The 24,677-nt window shown below is 43.4% G+C and overlaps 1 protein-coding gene across 3 annotated transcripts in view; it reads right to left on the bottom strand.

The window, feature by feature from the left end:
* FGFRL1 (fibroblast growth factor receptor like 1) overlaps positions 1-24,677 on the bottom strand; it is a 182,332-nt gene that overhangs the window by 65,906 nt on the left and 91,749 nt on the right. The gene's annotated exons all lie outside the window — the stretch shown is intronic.

Raw genomic sequence — 24,677 nt, 5'->3', positions numbered from 1 at the left:
CAGGCTAGACTGAAGCCCAAGGGATGGCACAAGGCAGCCTCCTGCTTTTTAGCAACACATCACACCACCACACTTCAAATTAAAGATCTGCAAAAGCCTCTACTTTATGAACCTCTATCGGGTCCTTCCATGTCATACAAAAATGTAAATGACAGAGGGAGGTAAGTGGAGAGGAGAACTAATGCACTAAGGAAATCAAATGCTGTATGCACAACTGACACATGCACTAAATATTCACCTCAGTTCAAAAAACTTGAGCTATTTTCCTTTTTGGTCATATCAAATCACTTTCCTAATCATACACACTTGTTATTTTTCCCCATGGGTATGAATGCAGCTAGTGAAACATCTACTTGAAGAAAAGCAAAGTGTTGGTGGTACGACACGAATTGCTGAAGAAACGCTGCTGAGGGTCCAACCCGAACGCAAGCTTGAGCTGTGGCTTTCCAGCAATACTGGAGATGCGAGTCTGAAAATCACTTGTCTATCTCTCTTTGCATCTTCTGACTCAGCCACTCAGTGCTAACCTTTCAGATTACCAGAACCCACATCTCGCTTAATTCCTGAAATAGGAGAATCATAATGAAAACCTGAACGCAGCTGCTTTTGACAGAGCCTGAGCTCTGTCACTTGAAATAAAGGGACTACTTTTTTCAAATTCTATTAAATTATTTTTGCAAAGGAAATTATGTTAGCAGAAGCTACGCAAACACTGAACCTTTCGCAAGCTGTGAAGATCCACAGGAACTGAAGAACTTTTCTCCCCTGACTCTTGCATTGTTTTGCACAGGGAATGATGAACGGGAGGTCAAAAGCAATGCAGGAACAGGAGCCTTTGGCCAACTTTGTGTGCTGAGGTCTCGGAAGTCCCGCCAGGAATTTGCTCTGCATTATGCAGAACAATATGGTTTCTTTGAAATGTCCAAAAAATCCTGCCCCACCCCCTCAACAGTGGTACACAGGCCCTACAGTCAGCAAAAACTGCTTTAAAATACTTCATCCTGTGCTCTGGCTAAAGTGTTAAACCAGGCTTCCTTCCACCCCTTCAAGCTAATTGAAAAAAAAGCCCCAAACTACCTGCAAAGACAATATCCAGAAACAGGTATTTGAATTCTCTCACATCCAGGATAGACAGAAGCAGAAACAAACTACTCTATCTCAAGAATTACATATAGAAATTAAAAGAAAAACTACTTCTACGATTTAAGTGTGATTTTCCACTAATGACATTCTGAGGCCTTATTTGAAACCTTACTAAAGAACTGCAAAGTATTATTGTTACAGCATTATTAAAAAACAGTGTGAAATAATTCCAGATGTAATGAGGATGGAAAGGAAGAAAGGGCCTCACGCTCCTTCACAATTATATCTTCAGATGACTCTCCTGCTGTGTCTCAACAGCAGAGGTTTGCAGTGTCTTACACACTGGAACTGCTGAGATGAAGCCCACCATGAATAATGGTGCTTTTGTTTCAAATGAGCTCCAATTCCCACGGTTTCTTTCAAGATTTCTCTCCCTCTTCACAGATTTTATATTTTGCTGACTTTTCTTTATATTTAAGTGTCAGCCAGCAAAGTGTTGGCATCAACTGTGGGACAATTGCTTCTTCTCATCTCCTTCTTGCAGGAGAAAAAAAAAAAGAAAAAGGAATTTAAAGAGCCAGCTTGCATGAAGCAGTGAAGCTTCAACCACAAACTGTACCGTTTTAGAGAGCACAAAGCTGTGAAGGCTTCAGGAAGTGGAGAGATGCAGCATACGTCAATATCTACATTCTTTACCAAGCCACCTGAAACGGCATTTAGGGGCAATGGTCTTGTATCACAGGAACAGGCTGCCCATGGAGGTTGTGGAGTCTCCTTCTCTGCAGACATTCAAACCCGCCTGGACACCTTCCTGTGTAACCTCATCTGGGTGTTCCTGCTCCAGCACGGGAATTGGACTGGATGAGCTTTCGAGGTCCCTTCCAATCCCTCACATTATGTGATTCTGCGATTCTTAGTGACTCACACAGTCAGAAGTCACCCACACATCCACTCGGTCCTCCCTTGCACATGGGTGTCTGCAGGAAGGGCTGGTGGCCCAAGGTGGTCAAGTTGGAAAAGCATTGAGTCAGCAATTAGGAGACCCATAGGGAACCCTGAGAGGGATTGCTCTCTTGCAGCCCCCAGAAGAGCTCAGAACCTTGATGTCAAACTATTAAAGATGGAGAAAAAAGTGTGAAGATCCGCAAGGCAAGGGATCTGGGACCTCTGTTACCATGTGGCCTCCTTGGAAACATGAATGCTCTGGCCACGCACTTTTACTTGAGATCAAAAAACAAATGGATGATACTCTCAGGAAGATTCTAATGCAGACCTGGGTCCCACAAAACTGCATCCATTCCTAATCAGTCTCAGCCCTCTCAGCATCCTCTGTGGGCACAGAAAAGACCCACTCCTGCCCTGGATGGAGAGGTCACCCTGGTTAGATGTCCCTCCTACCTCTGCATATGGTCAGAGGTCAAGATTTGTCTCCATGGTGCACAAGAGACACGGGACAGCATAGCAGAAGAAGACAAATGGGTCCAAATGTGGGAACCAGACTGGCAGGGCACTTGTGATGCCCACCAGGCTGGGAAAAAGCTGGCATAAGGATCTCTACCACCTTAGACTTTATAGGCACGAACTTGGGTCTTTTCTTTCACACAGGAGTCTCTGGGACAAACCACTGGGTTAATTCACCTTCCCATCTTATTCTCTTCCATCTTTCCTTATGCCATTCGACCAAAGGAAACCCTAAGAATCCCTAGAAACAGCTTTGCCATTGCTCTTGCACACAGGAATGAGAATTTAGCCTGGAGAAATAAACCCAAATATACAGCTGTGTACAGTATGCTGAAAACTAACCCAGCACAGAGAGCTGCTTTTATGGGCAGGATTTGTTTTTCCAAATGGGATTTATTTAAAAGAAAATTGAATGGTTATAAAGAGCTCACTCTAACAATAACACAGAAAATGAATCCAGTGTTCACTGCCGGCTTTGCTACAAGGTACAATCCAGAGAGACAAATCTTCTTTAGAGGATTCTGGCAGCAGATGACCTGCCCTGCAGAGCAGCCCATGGGGGAACAGCTGGGTGAAAACCGTGACTCTGCTAAGGACTGAAGTTAAGGCAGGAATTTCACTGGCAGAGAATATTGCAATGCCAGTGTGAGGAAGTGATGATGGCAACACCTTGTTTCAATAACCCGTATCAGTAGCATAACGAGGCTCTAGGGGACAAACGGGAATTGCCCCACCCAGGAAATTGTTGGCTATATCCATTCCCCATGTCACCATCTCTGTCACCAGGGCCAGGACCCCTTAACTCCAAAGGTCATTTATGTTCCCTTGATGCTTCCACCAGCTGTATAAAACTGCCCCTATACAACCTTGCTTCCATTTTGGCTGCAATTGGGAACTAACCGACAGGTACCACAGAAGTATGCATCAATAAAAACCTGATGTTTTAGGTTTCAGCACAAATTGTCCATAGCCCGCCCTATTGAGTTCCTCAAAACAAAGCACTTGGGACATTTTGACCATCACCCTCTACAAATCCTCTTCTCTATCTGCTTTTCCCAGTGCAGTAAATGTGCTGCAGTTTCCTTTGTCCTGTTTGTCTCCTTTAGTATGTGTCCCAACAGGCCAATACACCCCATCACCTAATTGCAGTTTATCAGACTATCTGAAGAATAGAAACAAAAATAATTAGCCATGACCATCAATGTTTCTGATACAACTTACTTCGGGACTACAAATCTATTTCAGTGACTAATTAGAGAGACCATTAGAGGTCTTTAATCTGGGGCACATCAAAGACCTTTCTTCTCCTATTAGGCAATGGGTTTCATTCAGTCCTGCCCAGGACAGTAAGCCATGCACTGTTGCACAGATGTTTTCAAAGCAGAGTGGGTGCAGGGACAATTTTTACAGCTCTTACTGGAAACCTATTAAGGCCATGGTATTGAGAAAGAGCACAGTATGGCCTTCATATTTTAAGCTTTGGAATATGAACCCCAGAGTTGTAAGATTATTTATCCTGGAAGCCGGCTACTAGGCAGCTGCCAGGGTAGAGCTAATCGAGTCATATTAATCCTGACATATGCCCCAGCCGATAGTCTGCCCATAGCATTCCATGCCTACTCCACAGTCAGCAGATAACCCATTATACCAAGAAGTCCTGATGAAACTCCAGATGCAACTGATTTTTTTTAAACCTGCCCCAACCATGTTAAGACCCAGGAAGAGAAGAAGCGGCTGGATATTTTGCTGTTATGGACTGGAAACTGGAGATGTGGATTAACCCTGGGAGAACTGGCCCTCGAGACCACCTGATCCCTTTCCAAGAGCTCCAAAGACTTTTTCTTCTGCGAAAGACATCACCTTTGTAGTCTTACCCATAGAAGCTTTAGTTTTAATTGAAATTAGCTCCCTTCTCCTTGTCCCAGCACTCCCACATGTCCCAGAACTGCCCCAGCAGCCTGGGATAACGTCTCTGAAGCACATTGCAGCATCCTTTCCTTCTCCCACTCTCCAAGTACAACACTCAGCAATCATCCTGCACCTGAAGTAGCAGCTTCCATTGCCTCTAACTCACTCTAGCAAAGCTCCATCTTCTCTCCAGCAAAGCTTGAGGAAAGATGAACTGATCACAGATGAGACTGAACATGCCAACTCCAAGTCTACCAGACCTTACTCAGCTTTACAGTTATCCTAAAGCAATTCAGATTTCAGCAGCAATTCCAAATGTATCTGCTTGTCCTCAAATGAAGTAGATTTCCCCTGTATAAACTGGCTGTCCTGACAACCAAAGCAGGGCAACAAAGATGCTGAAGGGAGTGGAGCATCTCCCTTATGAGGAAAGGCTGAGGGAATTGGGTCTCTTTAGTCTGGAGAAAAGGAGACTGAGGGGTGACCCCATTAATGTTTATAAATACATAAAGGGTGAGTGTCAGGAGGATGGAGCCAGGCTCTTCTCGGTGACAAACAATGGTAGGACAAGGGATAATGGGTTCAAACTGGAACACAAGAGGTTCCACTTATATATGAGACGAAATTTCTTCTCAGTAAGGGAGGCAGAGCCTGGCCCAGGCTGCCCAGGGAGGTTGTGGAGTCTCCTTCTCTGCAGACATTCAAACCCGCCTGGACACCTTCCTGTGGAACCTCATCTGGGTGTTCCTGCTCCGGCAGGGGGATTGCACTGGATGAGCTTTCGAGGTCCCTTCCAATCCCTAACATTCTGTGATTCTGTGATAACGTTATCAAAAATATGCTTACTCGATTCCTTCCTGGGTTATATAGGATTAATTCACTCAAAATTGTATAACACCTTGAAGAGGTAAGACACTTGTGCAAGTGGTAAATTCAGTAGGGTACATTAAGCAATAGTGAAAATAAAACGGGATACATGAATTATATTAAATAAGCAGTTTTGTAAGACCTCTGTAGATAGCTTGCAAGTGCTTCTTTTACCATTACACTGGCAGATTTGCTGAGAAATTGAACGTTACCCAGTGCTAAGGAAACCCTGTCAAATAGCTACCAGTGTTAAAAAGAGGAATTTCCCTTACTTAACCTTTTGAGGAACAAGAGGTTAACAGAAAAGGTAAATTGTAAATCTTTCCAATTAAGAAAGTGGGACCTTTTCAGCAGCATTTTCAAGGAAATCTACTGCCAGACTGTTCCCAGAATTAAAATGGAAAACCTGACACCTTTAACAATTTCCTGCCACTGTATATCTGTCAGCGTTGCATGGATTTTATCAACCCAAAAGTTAAGTTTCCAGGTTAGGAAACCTTTGCATTCATACGCTTTTGGGTTGTTTTTATACAGTTTTCTTTCCTCCTCTACAGCCCCAAGATACCTGGCTGAGGAATCCTGGGAAAGGCAGCGCTGTGTGTTTTTACAGATTCTTCCTTCTCCCGTGAAACACCATGAAACACCATGACACACAGATCCGAGCAGGAGAGTTTTGGACCGCTCCCATTGTCCTAAATAGCTCAAATCCATTGCCCTTCATGTCATATGACAAGATAGAACTTTCACAAGTGATGGTGAAGGGACAAGCACCATCAGTGTGGCTACTACTTGCCATGCAATTCAATCTGGAGGCCATTACAAAAATTAGAGCCCCACAAGGACACTGTCCCTCTGGGAGTGCACAAGTAACATATGTAAGACCCAGGTAGGAAAGCAATACCCAGTGGCACCCAGTAGCTAAATGGCAGAACCATGAATAAAAATGAGGTTTTATAACTCCTTGCCTCATGTCCAGCATGCTGTGGCACCATGTTTCTGGGGTAAAGTGGAAATTTGGCTTAGCTACATGTGCTGCACGTAATTAAGGGTACTGAAGATGAAGTTGTGGTCTCACTGGGTTCATATCAGACATGGATGTGGTACAAGATACTATCTTATCAGCCTAGACAAACTTGGTTTAAAAAAATCACAGTTCCTTTATTTCTTGGTCTCTGTCTCATGTGCACTTAAAAGTCATCAAGATGACAATGAACATTGAGAGGCACCAACATAGAAAAAGATCCCAATATTTTACTGCTTCATCCTGTTTCTTACATAAAAAGTGCTGGCTTTCTTCTTCAGAGGTGTTCTAGGGTACACCAGCCCATTTTAAACACTGTAAAGACATCCACGTGCCCACGTCTCGTCCAGAGGTGCCCAGGGCACTGAGATTGCTATGTGTTATAATTTGATCAGTTTTAATAACCAACGAAATGCAACATTATAAACACAACCCAAGCATGCACCTCACTGCAAGGAGACAAGCAGAAGAGCTAACAGGAAGGGAGCTCACACAGGAGGAAGAGACTACAACTATAGAAAATGTTTCTACAGTGCTGTTAATTCTTTTAAAGCCATCCTCGCCATCCCCCACAATATGCTGCTTTTTTTTTTTACAACAGAAGGAGCATTTGAGACAGGAGAAGGCATTCGGTTCAGCTGTCTGCTCTCAGCGCTGCAAAACCACAGGGCACTCTCTGTACTTCCACCTCCACCATGCTGGGGAATGACATCACCTCTGCTCCAGGGGGCTGGCGGGCCAACAAAAATAACTGTTACTGACCAAGAGCGCTGTTGCAAGGAATATTTTTGGAACCATACTCCACATTCCTCCGAGTCCCCTGCTTCCTAGTCCAAACATATCATGGCCTAAAAATTCCTCGCATTTTCTATGCAGTGTTTCCTTTGGGCTCGCACAATGGGGCAGTTCTTCTGCTCAGAAGCAGTAGTGTTCTGGAAAGGGAAGAGGGGAAAAGCACTAAATAACCCTAATGGCAACCGCAGGGGCCACCGTGTTATTTTTAGGTCCGAAAAATGATGCACAAGGCAACAGAATCACCTCATTTACCTTCCACTGCCCTTTACTGAACAAAAGGCCAAAGAGTTGGGTCATTTCTTCCATGTGGTGGTGAGGGGGACTCACCTATGTTTGTGGCAAAGGCCCAGCTTGGTGGAATTTTGCACAGAAGGAGGAGGCCAGGAGGATACAGCATCTCCCTACGACAGCACCTCCAGGACTGTGCAGGGATCACACAGCCCCAGAACCTCCTCACCTCTGTGCTCAGCTGCCCTTCGGCTGCAAACAGCACAAAACAAGGGAGGTAAATCCCAGGTTGTGTCTTGGCTGTGCACCAGCCATCATTTTCCCGGAGGGAAGAGCAGGAGTCCCCAGCACCAACTGTCCCTCCTGACATCCCACCCGATGACACTGAACCGATCCCCTCCGCTCCCACGTCTGCCGGTGTCTTGGGATCAGGTCATTCTAGAGGCTTCCTTATAACAAACAAATTACTTTGGAAAAATGTGTACACCTAAAAATATTCCAGCCTAAGCCAAGCAATGGAAAAGACTCTTATTTCTGCTTCACAAGGCATTTCTACCACTTTCTTTTTCTCCTTCATTGGAAGAAAGCCATTTTTCTTATTATCGAGGTAAAAGTCATGGCTGATCTCACAGGGACAAGTTACACATACCTAAACGGTAGCTCCATTCCAGCCCCGCTCTGTCCCAAGCACAACTATTTACCCAGTCTTGGTACAAATTTCTATTTGAATAGAAACAAAGGCTATTAAACAATATGTGCTTTACTGGCCAATACTCTGTTTCTTTTTTTAGCTGCCTAGATAAGAAAAACAATGCGGAGAAGAAACTAACAGGGGACATAAAGAGGCCATTTACGCCACCAATGTTCTGCACCAGGTTTAGAAACTCCTTTTACATTTTTGTACCTCTGTTACTTCACCAGTCCTTGATCCTTGATCAACTCCTGTTTATACTATAAAGTCTGGCATTGGCTTTCTGCCGTGCCCTCTCATAGTTGGGCCTGGAAGCACAGGTTTATTAAAAATCATTATATTTTTAAAGGTATTTAGATTCACTGCACATCCACAAACAGACCAGTTGCCATGAAACTGTTTTCAAACACAGGGAGAGGAAAGAAAATTCGTTCTTTGGGGTGTTACAATTAAGAGATGAGGAATGGGCTTGGGAAATCAGTATTTAGGTGGAACTAATTAGCAACAACTAAAAGCTAAATGACAATGTAATCCATAGCCCCCTTGTGGGATATTCTAAAATGGCTGTGCATGTCCGAAGCATTTCAAGGACTTTCATTATCTGCTCAGTCTACCGCTTTCACAGCTCAGATAAATCAGTATTTTCAACCTCAGCATTCAGCTTGTTGCCCCTTGAAATAATTCCCCAGTCATAATTTCTGAAGATACAGAAGCACACAAAATATGATCCCTTTTACTAGGCTAATAAAAACCAGAAAGTATACTGTATAAATTTTATAGACCTTGAAGGTCTATCTTCCGTAGGAGGAAATTGGGACTTCAGGCTACTGTCAGCACTGTAACAGAGAGAAACATATTTATCGGCTGCTTTGGGAAACCAACCAGATAGAAGTCAAAATAACAGAACTGTAAACTCACCTGAATCTTTCCTCTCTGTGGAGCTCTTTCGTGTTACGCTCTCAACTCGTAGATTAACGCTAATAGAACCACACGGGGAAAAAAGGGCCAACCAGCCAGAAAAAATATTTCTGCCTCTTCAAGCCTACCCCAAGCAGGCAACTCTATACGATCAGAATGCAAAGCGCAAGGGCCGTACGAGTCTCACTCGCAGCTCTCGTGCATCGCTGTGCGCGGGGTCACCCGCTCCCGCCGGCTAAGCCGGGCTGGGGGCGTTCAGAGGAGAGAAGGCGCCTGCTCCGTGCGGAAAGTCCTGCTGATTCGGTAGGATGATCCGGGGAACCCATCTGTGCTCCGCTTCTGAAACGCGCCGGCCCTTGAGGTATTACTGTGTCGCTGAGCGCTCCGAGGTATGTCAAGCACAAGCCCTCATGGCTGCGTTGCTCCTTGCTGAACCGGGGATGAGAAATCGGAAACCCAAACACCTCCCAAAAACCACCTGGGTGCTTCCCAGGAGCTACGTCCCGAGCCGGGAAGATCCATAGGGATTCAGCTTCTCCACAAAGTGGGGGGAGGCAGGGTGTGAAAGCATTGGAGGGAAGGGAAGGAAAAGATTCGTGTAATTTTCCCCAAAGAAACCAAAGTGCTGAGTTAATGCTTTTATAAAGCTGAATGACTAGGCGAGAGGTGGGAAGGAGGACTTTTTGATTGTTGCATTGGTGAAAGTGGGAAGAAGCTGAATACTGAGGTCCCAAGGGAGAGAGAGACCGTGCTTCAAGCAGAAGCTGGGAGCTGCGGAAAGGGAGCCGAGGAGAGGTGACCTGCAGACACAGAGAGGCCCTAATAGAGATTTTGGAGATCATCTCAAGGTTAGAAGGAGGACCCCTGCACCAGCAATACGTTTACTTCTTTCAATATCGCTCCTGCATGGTAGAGAACAGAAAGCGACTGCTTCAAAGAGCTTTCTGCAAAATCAATATATATTTGCTTGTGGGCAAAACCTCACACCTCAGACAGGTAATATCAGACACTTCAATATATGCCCTTGTTTCTCAGAAAGTTCCTAAAGACCCCAAACCTCATCCAGTTTCTTTTCAGATCAGAGGCCAGAATGGTGTCCTGAGTGCAGACCTGAGCAAATGTGTTTTCATGTGCCCTAGAAGAAGGCTCCACTTCTAAAAGCATTTATGGTTTTCCATGGAAGGGACATTTTTCTCCTCAAGTTGTGTGGGTCCAGAGTGCCTGTCCACACGGAAACACTTCTCCTCACCTTAATTTCAGCGATCCAGGACTGAATAACTTCAGATGGGGGATACAACGCTTGTGCAAATAAAATCACCTAGAGACCATCACATTTTTAGTTCCTTCAATGACCAAGGAGGTAAGAGGTTATAGGGTAATATGAACACAACTGAAATCTGAAAGGTGCTTTTTATTTCCCTCATGATGACAGGTTGGATTGTAGAAAGAAATATGATTCTTGTGAGGGGAAGCAATTCCCCAGAGCCTTCCATCTCGACCACTATGGATGTGGACAGCACTGACCACGCTCTGCCTCAGCCAAGCCTCAGGGAAGAGTTCTGTTGCAAAGGAAGACAGGTGGGTATGTGTTGTGACTGGCTTCCAATTATGTAACCTGGGACTTAGCCCCAAATTCATCAGCTGATTTTCTCTGCTTCTAACAAATGAACAAATAGAATCCATTCCTTGGAGCTGGAGAACGGAGGGAGACTCCCATAACCTTGGCAGGTTTTTAGGGAACAGAGAGAGGAAAACTCTACTCCTCAAGTGAGATTAACCTAACTAATCTGGAGTATTTCATCTTCACAGGAGAGAAGGAGAACCACATGGCCAGTCTAGGTCAGGTTAGTTACATGAGGGTCCCATCTCCACAGTCTAGTGGAGAAAAACAACGGGTGTCTCCTCAGCCCAGTTTTAGCCCTAGTTTGGGTGCTAAAAGATGGAAAAAATAGATCTGGCTCATGACTTTGACATTTGCTCTGCTATCATCATCAGCTACATCTGATAGGATGACACTGCTTAAGCTGTGGTAGCCAGAGGAAATCCAATGCTAAGGAAATGGACATTCACTTAATGTTTATCTAGGATCTGCTCCACCAATGAATTCCAGATGTTGGCTTTAATTGTCGCATTCTGGTATGTTTAAGCAGCAGGAGTTTGTAAGGCCGATTTGCAAATCAATCTGGCAGACGCATACTGAATCCCATCTTCGCCAGCTTTTCTAAGTAAGAAGATGCTCTTAAAATATTAAGTACTTAATGTGTCTGCAATGCAAAAGGAAGGAAAGATTCTTTTTAAATCCCTTCCCTGATGTTTTTCTTCTTTTGCTCCTTCTCTCCTTCATTTCCTCCCTGCAGAACTGCAAGACAAGCCATTCCCTTCAGATGAATGTAACGAATTTTAGCAGTCCTACAGCTAACAAGGCCGGGTATTGGGACGCGTCCGTGCAACATGGGCAGAGCACCCTGCTCCTCGCTCACATACATTCCTTCTGAGTAACACTACTGATTTCCCACCATGGCTGACAGCAACTGCACACATGGACTACATCCAGCAGCAGTGTTCCTGATATTTGAGCCCGGAATTTTCTTACAGCAGAAGAAAAAAAATACATATATTACTGCAACCTTGGGACTGTCTCAGGCCCTAGCTTCCATGTTCTTATTAATTTGTATTTAACTGTTACAGCAGTTACATCTCATATCCAGCAGTGGTACAGAAATGTCCTTCATATTCTGAATCCCAAAGCATTGTACAAGCTCCGAGTTAGACGCTAGCAAACCTTGCAATTGTTTTGTGCTCAGCGTGACTTCACACAACAGCTGAATGTGTTGGACTGGCATTAGAGGGATTGCTTATCCGTCAGGCCTTGCTTACAGGAGAGAAAATTATGTTAAAAAATAGCTTCATCTTAAGTACTATGCCCCTACTGACTAGGGCAGACACTATAGCTCACAAAAACTGCTTCAGAAACCCGTTTTCTCAATTTCCTTTCAAAACACCTGCTTCTGAGAAAGCACCTCGGCATTCAACACATGTGAACCCTACTGACACTTTCCCAGGAATGTGTGCTTAGTACACACATTTTTCAAAAGTTGTCACTGGATGGCCAGGTAAGGTTTCAAAAGCTTTCAACATTGGCAATACTCATCCCATGGAAGTTCGTGGGAATTCTTCAAAAGGGGTTGACTCATCCTCGGCTGACTGCTTTTGAAAAACTCCCCTTTATCTTCCATTTTTGACAGCCCCAGAGATAAAGTGCTGTAAGTTCAGTTCACCTCCTCTCTTTAAAATTACAGATCTGGAAGTGGGGTCCACTTCTTCCCTCTCTTAAGAAGACGAAAAGCATTTCACTTGTGGCCTGAGTTATGTCATATTGAAGAGGGGTTTGAGAAATGCAGTGGCCAAAAATCCACCCATTACTTCACACTCTGAGTGGAGACTAAGGTATCAGTAAAGAACTGGCTGTATCATCTCAGCTGATCAGTGGTTTAGCATTTGAGGTTGGAGAAGAAATCCCACTGCATTATAACAGCAAATACTCCAAAATAGGCAGGATGAAGCGAGCAGGTTTGAAAATACCCTCCAAGTCCATGGGACCATGTCTAAGCAAGGCACAAGAGCAACATCATCTCAATAAGTTAAATCATATCACTGTGCATCCTGCAGAGCTTGGGCGGCACCAGTTATTGTGTCACATCTGAAGGATAAAAAGGCAGCTCAGAACTCCATAAGGGCCCAGGACACTGGTGATTCCACCTCAGCAAACGGGTTCCCTGTGCTAAGTGTCAAAAAGGCTGGTATGTGGCTCCAGGGAGGTAACTGTCAATGAGAAAAGAAATAAAATACTGGAAAAATAGGCTGTAGCAGCAATAACAGGAAAGACATGCAGGCAACTTGTTGGTTTTTATTTGCTATGTGTGAAACTATTTCTGCAGTCCACAGCATGGGAGCAAAGATGAACAGACGTGACCCTAAACACAGAAGCATGCTTTCTCCAAATACCAGGTGAGGAGGATCTAGTGAATCTTTAAAAGAATTTGTCCTTTGGGACATGCCAATGTGGCCTTGGAGGGTTGGGGACGCTGTCACAGGATCTGCAATATTCCTTCCCTCACTGCAGATGCTGAACGGTGGCAAAAATGTCACTTTGGGAGCAGTTCAGCGTGCAGCCCGTCCTCCTGTTATGCACGAAGCTTTGAGCAGAAGGCGGCCCAAGAACTCCTGAGAAGAGCTAACATAGGTCAAACAAACAAACAGCAATAACCACATGTAACTTCAGTATTTAAGTTTTAAGAGTTTAATTCATAGTTGAGTATGTCCATGACCCAGGTTTTGCGTAGGACACGAGTAAAATGTATCCAAATCATTCCTGGCAAAGGCATGGGAGATACACACAGGCCCTGATGGTACTGGGGATGTCAGGTGGCCAAATTCCTTTCTGATGCAATTCTGCTCCTGAAAGCTGTTACCCTTTTGTCTGTTTATTGTGGCAAAGTTTCAAGCGGCCACCACAAAATTCTAAAAATTACCCAAGGACAGAGCACCCAGAGAACAACCTCTTTTTTTTGAAGGTCACATTGACATGTTTTTACAACGGGCATGATTATGGTTTCTCAAACACCGCCCCGTAGGCTCTGAAAACCATCCTGGTAGAAAGAGGCTGGTGGAGTCCCCATAGATGAAGCTAACTGATCTGCCTATGTGAGCAGGAGATGGGTGACATCTCAGGAGCGCATGTGTCAGGACAGAAGGGGCACACCTAGCACCTTGCTTACATTTCAAGCCAAAGGCACAAACCAGCTTCTCAAAATTCACCCTCACTTCCCACAAGCGAAGGCTGCTGCATCTTCGAAGCCTGCTTGAAAGAAAGGGATTAACCAAACCACACTTCAGAAATGAGGGCTACCAGTGGGCTTGCAGTTGTTAGGAGATGCTGCCAACAGAGCACAGACACCGGGTTGTGCCAGGGATTGGGGAGGTGCCATCCCTCTCCTCCATGAGATTCCTGGGATCAATCTGGAAAGAGCAGCAGGCAGGTCTGGGAATCCCAGCCCACATTCTGAAGTGGATCCAGCTCCCTTCCCAAATTCCCTGCCAAGTAATGGGGAGGACTGTCACCAGCTCTTCTCTCTCCCGCTGGCTGCACATTCAACAAAGGTGAGATGAAGACCCTTGTTCCCTTCAGCAAAAAAGGTCATCATAATTTACCCAAGCTTGAAAAAATGTAAAACCAACATGCCAACTCATGTGGTTTCTCTTTAAGAAACATCCAATATTGGACCAAAGAAAACTCAATGAAGAATTCGGTGGTGATGCTTTTTTCCAAATCAAAATAGTTGTGCAATGGAGGATTCAATCCAAAATATTTCAAATCCCTCTGTTGGCAAACAAACAGAAAACCAACTCAACTCAACAGTTCAAGTGACTTGACAACATTTATCAGGGAAACAATGACATGGAATTAAAAACAAACTAACAAAAAAGGTAATAGAAGTCCTATTTGGATTGTGTGATCAACTCAGATTTAGCGTCTTGGTTGGCATGAAAACCATCAGAAAACCATCCATACTCTGCATTTTTTGCCCTATAACCTTTGTAGTGTGGCTGTAAGAAAACCATATACAGACACAGGAACTCACATATCTGTAGCAAGATGAATGAAAAGAAGAAAAGAATAAAGACATCAACTGCCTTTATTGTACTGGATCATTGCAATGGAAAATAAAATTATTTGCTTCCCTTTAATTTACATGAAATATTTTCTGTACAGGCCTGTTAATAATTTAGCCTGTTATTAAACAACAGCATTGTTCTTACTGTTTGTCTCCCTATTGTTCTGCCACTTGCAGTAATTTAAAACAACCCAAAAGCAATCACGGACAGATGCATTGGGTAGAGGACAGATGTGTTGACCCATTCAGTCCTTTAACAGCTAAACTTGCAAGGTATGTTTATGTTCTTTGCTTTTACCGCACATTAAAAGATGGTTCTCTTTAAAACATTGAGAGCTGCAAAAGACATCATGGGAGTAGAAAGTGAAGGGATAAATTCTAGGTTATCTGATTCCTTTTACTGCTCAGAGGGGCTTTATTTCTCCCCTCTTTTCCTTGGCTTCAGCACAAGGAGCAGGTTCCACCCCCATCAGCACGACCAGAGTGAAAACTGACATTTTATGAGTGGAAATAGTCCAAGGATGGTGGCTTATGCTCTTAACATCCTGACATCTCAACCTCTGCGAGCAGCAGCAGCGTTGCTTCCAGTGGCTGCAGAACACCTTAAAAAGCAGCACAAACTGACAATGAAAATAAACGACGGTTGCAGCGCTGCTGGAGTCTGGCAGTCCTTAACAAATACGGCAGCGTCTGGGTGTTAAAATACATAAATCTGTCATCATTACCGGGCTAAGGGGTCGTCATTCTATTCACAAAATAAAAGAACTGTGCATAATCAGTAGGGCAGGGAGTTCAGAACAAAGTACGCCTTTTACAAACTCTCAACTGCTGATAGATGGATGTTTGCAAGGGACTTAATGTCTTTAACAGGGGACGTTTAAGAAGGAGTGTAGGTTTCAGAACTCCTGGGATTAGCGCTTTTTTTCTCTTCTTTTCCAAATTTATTGCCAAAAGTGTATAATGTAAACACTCAGGTCTTCTGACTATGAAACCCACGTTATTATAAAGAAGAATCAAAGCGTTCTAGTACAATTATATTTTTCATCAAGCACAGCACATACTATGTTCTTTCTCTCATCAAACAAAAATAAATTTGATTTTAAAATAGGTTTATACACTAATTGCCAGCAGTTTTGTTGGGCTTCCCCCCCCCCACCTTTTCTTCATCTTTTTCTTAATGTGGATGCCAAAGACAGCATGGGAAAGGTAGAGAACCAGAACCAACAAGCGTGTAAAAATACACCTCTTCAACAACCATACATTTAAATGGGCAACATACTTACATGTATGGATCAAGAAGCAGCATGTGAGCGATCGATGGTGTGTACGTGCATTTGCACATAAAGAGGGAGTCTCCAAAATCAACATTTAAGCTACACCTTATAAACTAGTCCAACTTAGTGTTATTCTCTCTATAATAAATGTTGTACATTGTGCTTTAACCCACAATTTGCCTTTTGTACATTTCTGAGTTAACTGATGCCAAAGGAACTAAAATTTGGCTAAAAAGCACTATCTATGTTTTCCTAAAACTGAGGATAGCAGAGCTGTATGATGGCACTAGTGAATGGGGCACAGCACTTCCTGGCAGACACCTCCTGGAGACACTGCGCCCATGAAGCCCAACCCAGCTTCAGTGGTCCTCTGAGTCCAATGAGGCCATGCTAAGTTCTTCACTCACAGTCTTTGGCAAGAAGAAGAGGGATGGAGCATGGGTGCCAAGGAAACACCATCAGGGAGAGAGGAGGACAGCAGTAGTTGTAGGAAAGTTAACGGAAAGGTCCTGCTACTTGGGGAAGATGGTTATCTTGGATGCTTGACAAGGTGGTAGATATCTCAAAACTGCCGATGACCAGGTCAGCAATAAGCATGATGGCTTCTCGTTACTTGGGGCACTATTAATTAAAAGCCTGTTCTGCAGTCACAGTGGACCTTGACTAGTAAACTACGACACCTTCTACATGCCTGCTTTCCACACACATACATAGCACCTGCTTGGACCAGTGTCCGCCATGGCTTTATTCACAAATGCAGCTACCTTAAGTATTCAAGTAGTGACTAAACAATGCCCTCAGACACACAGTGTGAATTGTGGGGTTGTCACATACAAGGACAGAAGTTGGACTCGATGGTCCTTGTGGGTCCCTTCCAACTCAGGACATTCTGTCATTCTATGATTCTAAGCATTCTTAGTTTGTAGAGGTGGACAAGTCGGTAGCTGTGCACATCAGCATTGCTCTGTCAACACAGGCTGCAATTCTGCCCATTAACTCTATGGAGGATTGTAACAAAGACAGCTGATTAATAAAGTCAGAGGCAAAAGATGCTTTTAGCCTCAGACACAGTGACGAGAAAAACCCAACATGTACGCCACAAACTCATTGGGATCAGAGGCTAATTCTATTAATATCATTTAACAGAAGGAAGCTATAACTTGCTCAGATCAAACACACTTTTATTGTCAGCCTGCCTGGCATAATGTATTGCTTTCATTCCCCAAAAAATATATTTCAGCAGCAAACAGAGCTGCAGTTTGCTATTTGCATGGGTGTAGTAGCAGCTACACACTCCAAAGCATCTGCAAAGGATTGTGGGCTAAATGCATCCATATGTCCTGCATGCCTCCGATTTACACTGGCTGCAGCTCTGGTTTGCCACAGTTTGCCACAGGATGGAGTATGGGGGGGAAATTATATATCCATACATGTATATATGAATTTCATGCTTACATCCATGGAAAAAAATCTTTTCATTTCCTTTAAATTGTGAACAGGTGTTGTCACCTTCTTAACTTGGCTTCTATGTTACAGCTTCACAAAGGGAAAAAAGAAAACGACCCAAAACAGTGAGGCTTTTGTTAGCCAGAACATGATGTATTGATAAGTATACTGTAAAGTTTGTTATAAAATCAAATTAAACTAATAAAACCTAACAAAGATCTTGTAAAAACTGTGGACATTATACAGCATTAACACTGAGTTACATTATAGATCTGGACTTAGAAGAAATAAGACTGCTGCCCGGTTGTGATATTTTCCAGCCTTTTATACCCGTTTGCCCAGAGCCATCAGTCAAATCACTCAGTGCCACATTTTTGATCAGTCATTTTTAGGATAGTTACAGCTAATACTGGCACATCATCACCTCTTCATGGAGAACTAACTTTTCAGTAACAAATTATTATGAGCTGTTGTGACATCAGTCTAGTGTAGCACTCATCAAAATGACTAAAACTAGTGGAATCGTTCTGTGGCAACCCAGGAAGTCACCTTTTCATTTTGGAGTATTTCTTTCTCCTCCTTCCCTCTCACAGGACATTTTCTCCTCATTTGGGGAATCCTGCTCACAGTCCAACAAAAGCCCTGTCCCCATATGCAGCATGTTGAGTCCTGGAAAATGTCCTGTGAGAGCAAAGGAAGCACCACAGAAACTCAGCAGATAAGTATACCTGGTTGCTTTTAGATTTCTTTTAACATGCTTGTGCTGTTCCTGAGCAACATGAAGTTTGATCAGGGTGTGTTTCTTTATGCCCACACTAATAAACACACGGAAGGAAGAGCCCTTGCTTGGGTGAGGGCATCATTAGTCAAGGACGAGATGATGAGTCCCTCCCAGTGGAAAAGGAGCTTCATTTCCAAACAGTTTTTAGCCACAATTTTGCACCAAAACAACAATACATTTTATGTACCAAGCAATTCATTGACTCCTCTAGGCAGTGGGAGCAGTTCATGCAGATTGACAGTCCCTTCCCACAGGCTGACATGCAGGACCCCCTCATTTGGCAATGCCACTAAGACAGGTCTTATTATGAACCGAAGCCCAACGTGCACTTCCACACAGGGGTTGCTGTGACCCAGTGACATCACGCCACACAACGACAACAAGTCCTTGTGCAATGATTACAATTGCTAGGCCTTGAGTAGTAAACTAAGGCTCCCCTTTTCTGTGCAACTCCCAAAGGCCAAAAACAATCCGAGCTTTAATTAGCAACATAACCATTACTAAGCATCAGCAACTATGGCCAGATCCTCATCTGGTGTTAATCATGCTGCGTATGCACAGGAGGCCACCAACATCGATCCAGCTGCCGGATCGGGGCCTTAACAAATTAAACACGAGAACTTTGTTACTGTTTATTGTCACGAGGAATTCTTCATTTCCATATAACAACTGACTAATCTTCATTAGTCATGATTATATGCCCTGTGATTGTGTTAACGGTCCCACGCTGGATGGGCTGCCTTTCACACTTTGTGTCGAAGTAAACGTGCTAAACACAGATTGCAAACTCCATACCCCAACCAGCACAATCCACACCGCCCTGTTCTCAAATGCAAATATTGCACCTTTTTTTTTTCTTCTTTCTTTCCCTTTTTTAAAGTGTTGACTCATTTCAGTTTTTGCTTAGCACTAGCAGTCCCTTGGTGCACACATTGCTGACTCAGTGTTGATTCACATCTTCTTGCTGAGCACATCTCTCTCTGGCCCCCAGAGTTTATTAAGAGGCCAAAACCCAAACATGAATGAATTTGTCATGCTTTTCCAAGATGGCTGGTGGCACCTGACTCTGCGCTACAAATGTTTTCTCAGCTTTTGCACTCTAAATGAGTTCTGAGACACAGATTGATGACTTCATTGGAGAACTGTAATGCAAACCGTATTCTACTGTACTTGAGAGGTTTTTTTCACACAGTCTTTTCTACTACTATAAGCCGAAAAAAGCAAATTAGAATAAATATCCATTCAGACATTGCTATGTGGTTTTTTTTCAGGATACTTATGCTGACTGTTTAAAAAAAAAAAAGGTTATTTTAATGCAAATTTTTCACACATGCCTGTTATCAAAGAAAGCTGTCTTTGGACAAGCTGTAAAAAAGCACAGAATAGCAGCTGGCTCAGCAGGAAAAAGCTACTTTAGAGATAAATCATCTGATGTCAGGGAAGATTCTCAAAGCAATCAATCGCAGCAGATGGACAGCAGGCATGTAATAGTAAATTTGATTGGTTTGAAACAAGGTGTAGTTCAATTTCTCAAGAGCCCATCAGAGGTTTAGGACAACAAGCTGCACTCTTCCTCCTGCTATCTGCATCAAGATTTTACTACTCCACAGCTCAAATGGGGCCAAGTGGCTTGGTCAGTCAGAGGGCCAAGCACCAGAGGGGAGTATGATCTGAACAGATGATGAATTCTTCACTGAAATCTTCCTCCAAATAAACCCAAATAAGAGAAAAAATACTTGCAGCAGTCAGAGAAACAGGGTAAGAAAGAGAAACACTGGAGCAGCAGTTCCTTGGACTTAAATGCTGATATTTTTTGTGCTGAGATGCACCCAAGTGAGATGTGTCTTTGCCAGTTTACAAACTCTGAGTGAAGCGAGAAGTCAACAGTGCAGAAACAGTCCCAAACCCTGCTCTTGTTGCTGCTTCCTTTTTTTTTTGCTACTGAAGGTAATAAGTATTGTGCATGCGGATGCAAAAATAGACAGTTTGATCTTTCATGATGTGATTGAGCAAGTGATACAAGATGAAGTATTTACTGGCAGTACCTGTAGCAATAGCCCCGCGTGTTGCAATACTGGCACACCTTGGCCCATAACACTCCTGCAAGTGAAAAGTCCTCTGTGCTGTGCATTAGTAAAAGAGGTCATTATCCCACAGCATAAATATTTACTAATAGTCGTTCCTACAGTTGTTTACCAACAGTTTTGCCTTCAGGGAATGGCCAGACCTCTGGAACAAGTGATGCTGTTTATTATTGCAGAAAGAGATGGTAATGGAGGTTGACCAGCGCTCCCTTGTTAGAAGATTTTGTCTTCAGTTATTCATAAATCAGGCAATCACACTCATTTGGGCTAAGATTTCCCAGTAAGGCCCTGATGGTCACCATTTCTCCAAGTTGGCCACAAGCCACAGGCTTCAGTTACGCTATCACACACTATTTTTTTTCTGTAGAACATACCTCCATTCAGGAGACAAGGTGGACAGTTTTCAAATAATGAACAGCTATTCCACATTTTGTTCCTTCGTCTTTGGCCTTAGGCTTCCTTTTAGAGCACACTGGCAAGGAAGTTTTATTCTGCAGTAAAGAAACCGCAGGTTTCTAGCAAGCATCTAAAAACAAAGTTATTTTTCAGACCTGTAGGTTATAAATGTTTTTGTCAATTGATTCAGCTGGGAAAACAAACAAACAAACAAACAAAAAACAAACCAGAAAACAAGAACTACTTAAAGATTAAGATTTTGATGGGCATCATTGTACAAATAACTTTTTGGGAAGGCACAGCACATTTGTTTTGATGAGCTATAGGTAATTCTCCATAATAAGAAACCATTGTACTTAATAACTGCAATGCTGATTTAATACTGATTAAAGAGAAGTTTCTCTTCCAGCATTTGTAAATCTGTCTGCAGTGTAATTGGCATCCCAAATCTTGTGGTAAGCCACAAAAACTATTAAGGCTGGCTAGGAGGGGAAATTGTAGTTTTTACTTATATTGGTTATCTGCTTTTACTGGCTTACATTTCACGTAGGAGTGTATTAGAGCAGGATTCCTTGGATCTTTGGGATCTGGGCCCCTGCAGTCTGGGAAGATGGGGAAATAAGCAGGGCAGAAACCAATTGCTACCATCTGCGTTGGCAAAACCTTTGTCTGAGAAGGAAGATGAAAAACCTTGAGTAAGAGAAGATTCCTTCCAAAACAGCAGCAGGAAGACGCAAAATTAGGAAGAAAAGGCTTTACCAAGTGTTATGAAGGAGGAGTAGTCTTTTAGGGTGAGATTTAAGAGGTTTAGACTCAACTCTGAGCCACAGCTCATATTTTCTGTGCTCTTGGACTGATCACCTGGTCTCTGTTTGCCTTAGTTACCATCTGTAAAATCACAGTAATCTGTCTCATCCGCCCTTGCAGACGGAGAAGTCCTCCAGCCAAGTAATGTGTAGGTATGTCTACCAGACGTGTAGAGGCAGCCCCAAGTTTGCTCTGCTCGTGCACTGAGCTGGCTGGTTGCAAGATCTGTCATGAAAGCCACAAAGCAACATTCAAACAGGCTTATACCAAAATTATTCTATCTCACAGAGACCAACCTGCAACGTAGACAAGGGAGCTCACCGCTACCGTGTCTGCCGGCATCCATTGGTGTTGGCAGATCTACTGCCCTTTTTAGTCCTTTGTAAAATTTAGTAAAATGTCACAGATTTTTCTTTGTTCTCTACACTGTAAGGGAATATAGAGACTAATAAGAGTTACAGAGTTCAGGCAGGAAGGTTCAAGGCAACTGAATTTAGTCCCAAGTCTCTGTAGGACCTTGGGTAAACCATCACCTTATTCTGCTGCAGTGTACACGTATATAACACAGGGGTAACAGTTCCACAGTGGTGTGGCGGAGCTCAGTTAAACACATATAGCATAACTCCAAAATCTTTCAAGAAGCTACAGTATGGAGTCCAGGTATTACCGCTTAAATTCCCAGAATGTTTTCATGCCAAAATGGATTTTACTTTTTCAAGTCCCAATGTTCAATGAATTGCTTGATGCTATTCTAGATTTAATATCTTAACCAGCTTGCCATTGTCTGACACCTGCATGGTTTTACATGTTTGGTGTCAGCAGTAAAGCTGGAAAAAGAGGTCTTTTTCTCCTTTGAAGGACTCGGAGAATAGAGAGACCATATGGTTCAAAAGGCCGCTCTGCCTAATGAAGTTTGTGCTTTCTGGAGCACAAACAAAACAGCTCCATCAATTTGACCTTCAGCCTCAAAACTGACAAGCAGTTCGTTTTCAAACATTGCCTCCTTCACAAAAATCAACAAATGATTGACTTGCTCACAACCAAAAGCATTTTCACCAAGACAAACACAAACATCTGGCCAATACATTAAAAGTTTGGATCCTTTGAAAGAATAATTCAGTGATACCTTGTGTTTGCTTGTAGACCTTGGCAAGAAAGACACTAGGGGAACATTTGTTTTCAGAGGAAATTGTTCTAGTGAAAACCAAGTGTTTGAAACATGTGAACACATCTGCACCACTGGAGACCAGGGACACAAGTAATCTGTCAAAAATAGTCTGAGCAACAACAATGCACAAGGGTACACTGAGAGTCTAAGAAATACTGGGTTTAGCCAGCATTAGAACAAGGATGCATGGAGATGAATGATAGCTCAGCCCATATGTCTGCCACACATTTACTTTAAAGTTACCCATTTTTTGGCACTTGGTGATCAATATTTGCTTGTATAGGGCTCAATCTCACCCCCACAGAGGCCAGTGGGAGCTTGTAATTTCCTTCTATAGCTGCCCAAGGAGGCTGCAAATAACTAGTGTTTGTGCCCAGGGCTTTGCAGTGCCAATTATAATGAACACTATTGTTCTTAACACAATTAAGTTTGATAATCCAATATCCCTGAGCAACTGAATTTGAGTTTATGCCTCAGTCTTTCCTGAATTCTGGTCCAACTTTTGCCCTGTGCCTTCCTTTCATTTGTTTCTGTTGTGCTACCATGAATAATCAGAGCCTTCTTTGACTCACAGATGCCTCAAAGCCTCTTTGGCTTGGAATAATGGGAGCTGGCTTGGGCCCTGAACTTTACAGAAGATACTGGATGACAGAGAAGATCAAAGACTTTAGCAACCTCCACATAGTGCAAAGGCACAAGAAGGACTGAAGGAGGTTCCTATAGCATTCCTTTCTCCATACCAAACAGTCTGGAAAGTACATCCAAAAGGAGTCTGTATAGACACAACACTTTATAGACTACTTCCACTTCACCTTTTTTGTTCAGTGTAGCAAAGACAGATGAATATGGATAAGAAAGTGGTGAATGAGGGAAAACAAATCCGCAAACTATGTAAACTATAAGATGGCTTTTGCAGCTTTATCCCGCTGATGCTACATGAGTCATATAGCAAGAGGGTTTCCCTCACCTAAACATTTCTTTCCCGATAAGACATTTACATTCTGATCTCCCACACTGGCTCTGCAGTAAAGTGCATTCTCCAAGAATCAATCTGTTATCAGGTGATAATCCTCCATCAAGCAGCACCAAGTGTTTCCTACGTGTTCTTAGTCCACAGCATTTCTCCTTCTGTGAAGAAGTAATCAAACAAAACCAGATTAAGTACCAACCAGTAGGCAGTTGGAAATGGCCCCAAACTCTGCCGTCATTTCCACTGAGAGAAACAGAATGTTCTAGACCAGATATTCGTGGTGCTGGATAGGCAATAGGATGAGCAAGATACCTGATCTCACCCCTTGCTTTGTAACCCCCCAGCTTTGCTCCCTCGGCATCCTCCAGCATGCCAAACTTCAACCAGCTATTTCCCTCCTTGCAGACAAGGACCAAAGAGCATATTTCTGTGGCAGCCATGGCAGAGGAATCTCTGATTACCCAGAGAAGTGTCTTTGGGAGCCTTCAGGAATGCTCAGCCCAGCGAGTGACACCAAAATCCTATCGCCAGGCTAAGCCCTTTGAAGCCAGTCAAAAGCAGAGCCAGCGAACCCATGCTCACCAAGACAGCATCTGAAGCTTTTTTAATCCTGCCTCCACCAAGGGGATTTCTCAGGAACTGAGCATCCCTGGGTCATATGCCGGCTCTGAGCTTTGTTTCAACCTAAATATTATTCCTGAAGACATCGTGCTTTGCAAAAGCTCAGTACATGGATCTTCCAGCTGTGCGTTTTCATATGGGTGCCTAAACATTTGTTTTGAGAAATATCCCATTCCAACAGCAAACATAAAGATCAGTGTGACCTCTCCTTATCACACAGCCTTTCCTGTGTGGAATTCATTGTGATTTGGACCCTAGTGACTATTGCATCACTTCTGTTTATTTGTAACCTTTGGCACCGCGTAATCTTATCTGCTTGCAGCCGGCTGCAGCAGAAGATGTGCAGCAACATTGCCAGCTCTGGCAATCCTCAAACACTGGAAAGGGCCAGTTAAGAGGTCACTAAATGATTAGCAAAGCAAATCTGCAATCACTGACACAGAAATCAGCTCACTCTCTCCCCAAAAAACAGGTGAGTCCCAG

This window comes from Patagioenas fasciata, chromosome 4 (genome assembly GCF_037038585.1).
Source record: "Patagioenas fasciata isolate bPatFas1 chromosome 4, bPatFas1.hap1, whole genome shotgun sequence".
In the NCBI taxonomy this organism is placed as follows: Eukaryota; Metazoa; Chordata; class Aves; order Columbiformes; family Columbidae; genus Patagioenas; species Patagioenas fasciata.
The sequence above is the reverse complement of the archived record's forward strand: the minus strand, read 5'-3'. Positions and strand labels throughout refer to the sequence as shown.